This window comes from Belonocnema kinseyi, chromosome 7 (assembly GCF_010883055.1).
Source record: "Belonocnema kinseyi isolate 2016_QV_RU_SX_M_011 chromosome 7, B_treatae_v1, whole genome shotgun sequence".
Lineage (NCBI taxonomy): Eukaryota > Metazoa > Arthropoda > Insecta > Hymenoptera > Cynipidae > Belonocnema > Belonocnema kinseyi.
In genome coordinates, this window is record NC_046663.1 from 37433751 (window position 1) to 37440619 (window position 6869).

Genomic DNA, 6869 nt, shown 5'->3' on the forward strand with positions numbered 1-6869 from the left:
TATCTAGTCGGGAGTGGTGCTGACTGAAAACAGATGATTTGGAGCGATTCGCGCGCCATATGTTGGTCATTCTAAGGACTTATTGAACTACCCTCGTAGCTAGTTTTGTGTGTTTACCGATTTTAATTGGGATTACCACTTGCCCAATTATGTCAACCGTTTCACCGTTCGCAACCATTAATTTTCGCGAGACGGGTTTAAAAATTGAATAACTGGAATTCTGAATTTTTTTCCATTAATTCCCTGCTAGCGTACGAATGTGTGGCTTGGATGAAATCTAGGTTGAAAATTTGATTGGAAACCAGGTGGAAATCTAGGTCTGAAATTAGGTCTACAATTTTGTTGGTATTGGTTTGGGAAAGGAAGAAATGGAAATCCGAATTTTGAAAATGGAAATCGATTTCTATATGGTTTTTACTCTGATTATTTTGGTTCCCGTTTTGGTTATCCTTTTCATTTTTATTATTTTCCCTTTAAATCCTTACTATTGAAATTATTTTTATCCCCGTTACTATTGTTACGCCTTTGTTCCTTTTTTCCTCCATTTTTGGTTCTGTTATTTGTAAAACTTGCCCTCTAACTTTCGACTTGGCTAGCTCAGTTTCCCATTCTTTGCCTAAATCTTCTAATTGTTTAGGTTTTCGTAAGCTCTGCGCAATTCCCATTCGCGGCTTTTTCTAGGGTATAATTTTGTAAATAGTTTTCTCATTTCTGTAAGATAAGAGTGAATGTCTTGAGTCCTTTTTTTTGGGTTACAAAATTTTATTTTTTGTCTAATTTCTTCTGAAAATCGCTCGTCGATATACGCGTTTTTAAAATCCTCGGTAAAATCCGGTAAACATCGCTAAAAATTTTTATTTCTTTCGCACCAATCTTTTGCATCTTCGATCAACATTAAGTTTTCTAAGATGTCTAGATCATTTATCTTATAACCCCTTTTGAATCTTTTTAATTCTTCCAGAAAATGCGCGGGGTTGTCTTCTTTATTATTCCGGAATTTAATGGGCCAATTGCTCATAATTTGAAATTGTATTTGTATTATGTCGAAAGGGAAATAATTAGCTGGTATTGTTTGATTATTAAAATTATTGTCAGATTCGTAATCTATATCTGAGTTATTTGTGTGGAGTCTAAGAGTGTCTGTTTGATCTGTTACTTTTTGTCGAAAGACTACGTGATCTGTTTTTTTTTTAGTTAATTCTGTCCTCTAATGGTTCACCGTCATCGGTATCCAGTAATTTTAAATGATTAATTCTTGATTTACTACGGTTTTCCGTATTATTATGAGAATGTTTGTTAGTTTCTTTAAATTTTTCCCTTAAATCGATTTGAACTGACTGTCTATTTCGAGTTTCGCTTCTATTTTTCCTGTAGTTAGGTTCTATTGCTTCTTGTCTATTTTTAAGAGAACTATGAGCTGATGTGTGTAATGTAGACCTTAAGTTGTTTGCCGTTTCTTCCCTTTCTCTAAAAAATCTTTCCCTTTTTTGGTTCATAAATTCGTTGAACTCTGCGCTTCCTATAAGTTCATCTGTTTCTAAAACGAATTGTGTGTTGTTTTCTAAAAATGAATGCCATTCGAAAGTTTCGTTATCTATTTGTCTCGTATTATTTATTTGTATTAGCGCGCCTGTTCTTGGTAAATTTTCGTTATCCCACAAGAATGTATTGTTTGTGGCTTGAGTTGTTTCTACTTGTCTTTCCGGAATTAATTTATGTTGGTTTGACCTGTCTCTATTTACTGTGTATTCTTTCTGTTTTTATCGCGAAACCCCTACCACGTCCTATTAACCTATTTGTTGTTTTAGGTATAGTGCCAATATTTTTAGGTGACATTACTTCTGTTTCGGATTATTGGTCTTGTTGCGACCTTGGTTTAATTACGTTTAATTACGGTTGAAAGTGCAGCGTCACCTTCCAGGTATAAACTATCATGGTCGCTTTACATTTTGGTGGGGTTAGTCATCATTAACTTGGCCGTACCCGATCTGAGTTTCATTTAATTTTCATTTATTTTAAATTTGTATCAATGTGACACCCTATAATCCATTTATATAAGCGGTTTCTATTTCATTTTCATTTCGATGAGAATATTTGAGTTTATTTTGTAATATTTTAATTAAGATTGTAATTAATTGTCGCAGATTTCGAAAATGTGTTTGTTTTCGTTCCGTGATCTTTTGTTTATGATATACGTCGCGTGACCTTACCTCGACTCGAGAGTATTACTGACTGCACGAGCGAACTTGTTTGCGCGCTTGGAAGTTTCGTCAAGTCGGGCGCTTGGAATATTCAGGAAAATAAAAATGAATGTCTTTCTTTTCAGGTTTCATCGTTCCTTATTATAATATTTTATTTCTTCATTTTGGTATTCGAAAACTGATTTTAAACTTTAGTAATATTATTTTTAGACCCAGTTTTATTCTTTTTTAAACTTGGATTGATAGTTTCCATTTTTTATTCAATCTAAACGAATAGCTACTTTCACTTGTCATTTCAATCCATATGCGCAATATTTCTTAAACGTTTCATGACGCATGGGAACGAACAATACAAAATACAATGGTAAATCACATAAAAATGATAAAATACGAGTATATCAAAGTATAGTACAATACATGTAAATCGTACCAATACACACATTATAAACATCATCTTCCAGAAATATCGGTATCAAATTTCATTATCATAAAATATATCCTAATAATAGGTTTGTAATATTTCAAGGTAATGCAATAGATCAAATAGCATGCAACGAGTTACTCAGAGTTCAGATTAAGAGTTTAAATTGAAAATTTTGTCCCTTTTTTCTCGGCATGTTTGAAATTTGAAAGGACAAGGATTGTGGGTTTTTTGATTTGGACGCCAGGTATTACGGAGTTAATGCCGAGGAGGGAAATCGGAAAATGGAGTGCTGAGAAGAAGGTGAAGACACAATAAAAGTTGAACTTCCTTTAAGGGTTAAAATGCGATCTTTATTCCCACTTACATTATTGTAACCGGTGGGTAGATCGGAACCTGGTATTTCCGGTCAGAATAGTGGAAGCTGGGATCGAATATCGAAGCGACGGAGGCAGTCCAGAGCGGGATCGAGAGCACTCGCTTATACCTAGGATTGGTTTTCGGCTGAGCGAACGAGCCAACAACACTGACGACGGTAAGTTCCGTCGCCCATAACTTCGGGACCTATCGGGGGGTTTCGGATCATCTCGGATGCGGCCCATCAACCCTTTCGTGCAGGGCCACCTCAAGCTCTATTCTATGGTAACAGTTCTGTTACAATTTTATCTGGTCAAAACCAAAACATAATTAAAATATTAATTTATTTTTAATTGGAAAGCTTACTATTATATTTTTCTTTCAGAATTAATCTTCTTGGTTAAAAATTCAATATTTTGGATGAATTTTTTTCTTTATTGACTGAAAAGTCTTTCTTGCTAGAAAATTCAACTCTTTTTGAAACTTTTTTTCTGTTTTGAAAATTTATCTTTTTTTTTGAAATTTTATCTTTGTTGGTTAAACATGCAAGTATTTAGTTGATAATATAATATAATATATTTAAAATTCATATCTTGGGTTGAAGAGCTTTTATATTAAACTATTTTATTAAAAATTATTTACTTGAAAGTTTAACTTTTTTTAAATTCGTTTTTTGTGTATAAAAATTAATTTTTTAACTGAAATTAATCTTGTTTCTTAAAAATACAATATTTTGGTTTAGGATTCAACATTTTTGAAAAGTTCGCCTTTTTTAGTTAGTTTTAACTGGTTGATTATTTGTTTTATTCATTGTTTGAAATTAATTTTTTCTACTGAAAATTTCACTATTCTATTTTTGGCTGAAAAATTTATCTTTTTAAGTTGACAAATTAACTATTTGGTAAAAAATTCATGAATTTTGTTGAATATTATTGTATTTTTTGGTTAAAGGTTCAATTATTTTGTTTAGAAATCATGTTTTCTAGTTTAATCTAAATATTTTTTAAATAAAACGAATGAATTTTCTTGTTTAAAATATGAATTATTACCATTTTTGTTAAAAATTCAACTTTTTGGTTGAACACTTTGCTTGCATTAAGATTTAACATCCTGGTTAAAAATCGATCTATTTAGATAAAAAATTATTTTTATTTCTAGTTCAGAATTATTTTTTTTTACGAAAAACGTTATTATTTCATTTTTTGTTGAAAATTGATATTTTAAATTGAAAATTGACCTTTTCTACTTGAAAATTCATGTATGCTATTGAAAGTTTGTTCTTTTTGGTTAAAAATGCCATTATAATGCCGTAAATTAACATTTTTGATAAAAAAATTAACTTTTTTTTTGTTGAAAATTCAAATACTTGATTAAAAATGCATGTATTTGCTTGGTTACTAATCTTTTTTTTGCAGAAAATTCCTGGTTTTAGCCTGAAAATTCTACAATTTCAACTGCTTTCGTGAAAAATTAAACTGTTAGGTTTAAAAATAAAATTATTATTTAAAAATTAAATACTTTGTTAGAAATTCTTCTATTTGTGGCCAGACAAATAATCTTGAACTGTTTAACCGTTAATTTACATTTTTGTTGAAAATTCACATTTTCGGATTGAAAATTCAACTTTTTTGTACAAATTTTGTATTTTTGGCCGGAAAATCCAAAGTTTGTTTAGAAAATTAAACTATTTGGTTGAAAATCAACTTTCTCATTAAAAGTTAACATTGTTGAAAATGTATCTTTTTTTAATTGAAAATTTAATTATTCATTTGAAAATTCATCTTTTCGTATTAAAAATTTTTGTTTCCCTGTTAGAAACTAAAATATTTTCTGAAAGATTCGCCTTTCTTTAATAAATTCAAGAATTTGATAATTCGGTTTTTTTATAATTGAAACATATTTTCTTTTAACTGAAAATAAACTTATTTTATTTTTGGTTAAAAAAGTATCTTTTTTATTTTAAAGTTTAACTATTTCCTTGAAAATACATGTAATTTGTTAAAAAATCGTCTTTTGGTTGGAAGTTTAATTATTTTGTTGAAAATATTTCCTCTTGCCCGTTCTACCTTATTTTTCGCACTTTATTTCTCTCAAAATCCCCTGTGATCCCTATATCTGAGAATTTTGTCAATTTCCCCCCTTATTTTCAAAAATTGTATCCAATGAAAAAAAATGCAAAAGCAAATTGTCGACGATTTGTTAAAAAAAAAAGAAAATCTAACATGACTAATTCAGCAGTATCATGAAAGAGAAAAAAAGCTTTAACCCACTTTTAAATGAGGGAATTTTGCTCTTATAAAAATTATTAACATTACATTACATTTTTCCGCCTGAGAAATACAAATTTCGCTTTAACTTACAAAAAAATTTCGACAAAAAAATTAGTTTTTGGATGCTGTTAAAATTCGAGGATGAAGGTTGTCAGGCAGTGATCCTCGTTTGACCATTGGTTCTTACTTGTCTATGCTAACCAACGAATGTGATTGGTATCCTGTTGCAGTACATAACAATCCTAGCTCTTTCACAATCCAGTCACGTATGACTGCTGCTTGGCAGAGACAAACGTCTGCCTTTCGATACTCTGTCATTGTGTCGTCGTACATTTTCCGATTAACAAACACATTTAGTGCTTGGATTTTCTGTATGAAATTATCTAATTTTTTTCATTTTATTTAGTCTTGCCATGTATATGTTTGAGGGTTTTTGCAAATTTAAATCCTTCTCTTCCATGGGAGAGCGATACACATTAATCCTATGATTTTTTATTAGAAATCCTCGCATTTTCCTGAAAATTTGGTCAGGGGAGTGGAAAACTGCAGAAAACCGAAACTCTCCAGTGCAAACGGTCAGCTTCCGACGGGTTTTTTTAATCAGCAGCATAGAGTGCGCACATTGGCATCAAATCGTCCAGTCCAAGATTTTTGTTCTACTTCAGCAACCATTCATTGACTTTTTTAAATCTTATTATTTATTTCCGTCAATATATTGACAGCTTTAAAAAATTATCTTGTTAGTTTGAAATTTAAACTTCTGGTCAAAAATCCGTCTATTTTATTAAGAATTTAATTTTTTGAGGGCTCATCTCTTCGACTGCAAATTTAACTATTTTGTTGAAAGTTCATTTTTTAACAAAAAAATAATTTTTTAGCTAAAAATTAACTTTATCATTTTAAATTTGTTTAAAAAATTAATATTTTTTAATTAAAAATTCGTCTTCGTTAATAGAAGACTAATCTTTCTGGCTCAAATGTTCTCTTTTTTGTTTAAAACTGCAACTTTTTGTTCGAAAATGAACTTCTTGTTTGAAAATTCATATTTCAGGGTTTAAAATCCAACTGTTTTACGGAAAAGAATTGTCTTAAAAGTTTAGCAATTCGCATGGCATTTTTTTCTGTTATGACTAGAAAATCTTTATTTTTTGAAGATTCATTTTTTTATAGAAAATTATTATTTCGCCTTTAAAATTCAACTTTTTTGAAAGAAAAGTTTTATTTTTATGAAAAGTTGGCTTATTTTATCTAAAATCTATCTTCTTTGTTGCAGAATTGCAGAATCAAAGTAGTAGTTGGAAATTTATCTCGGGATTGAAATGTTAAATATTTGTTAAGATTTTTATTTTTAGTGCAAATTCATCTCTTTTAGCTAAAAATTTTACTATTTATCTGAAAATTTATGTTTTCTATTGAAAGTTAGTCTTTTTTCTAGAAATATAATTTTATTGGTTGCAAATTCGTTGCTTTGATCAATAACACATTCGTGTTCGAGGCCCCGTAACATCGCGAAAAATTTTTTTTTCACAAACTGACAATGGCATCGTAAAGAACTACTCTTTAACTTCAAAATGCGATGCCTAACTTTTTGATAAGATTTTTCATAGCCGAGATATGGCG

At 30.0% G+C, this 6869-nt stretch overlaps 1 protein-coding gene and 1 long non-coding RNA gene across 6 annotated transcripts in view; one reads left to right on the top strand and one right to left on the bottom strand.

Moving 5' to 3' along the window:
* The window catches only part of LOC117175914 (growth factor receptor-bound protein 14-like), a 1501030-nt gene that overhangs the window by 766264 nt on the left and 727897 nt on the right, over nt 1-6869 (top strand). The gene's annotated exons all lie outside the window — the stretch shown is intronic.
* LOC117175916 overlaps nt 2950-6869 on the bottom strand; it is a 77434-nt gene continuing 73514 nt past the window's right edge. The window contains exon 2 of the long non-coding RNA XR_004467551.1: nt 2950-3288. This is a non-coding gene — a long non-coding RNA (uncharacterized LOC117175916). The remainder of the gene's footprint in view (nt 3289-6869) is intronic.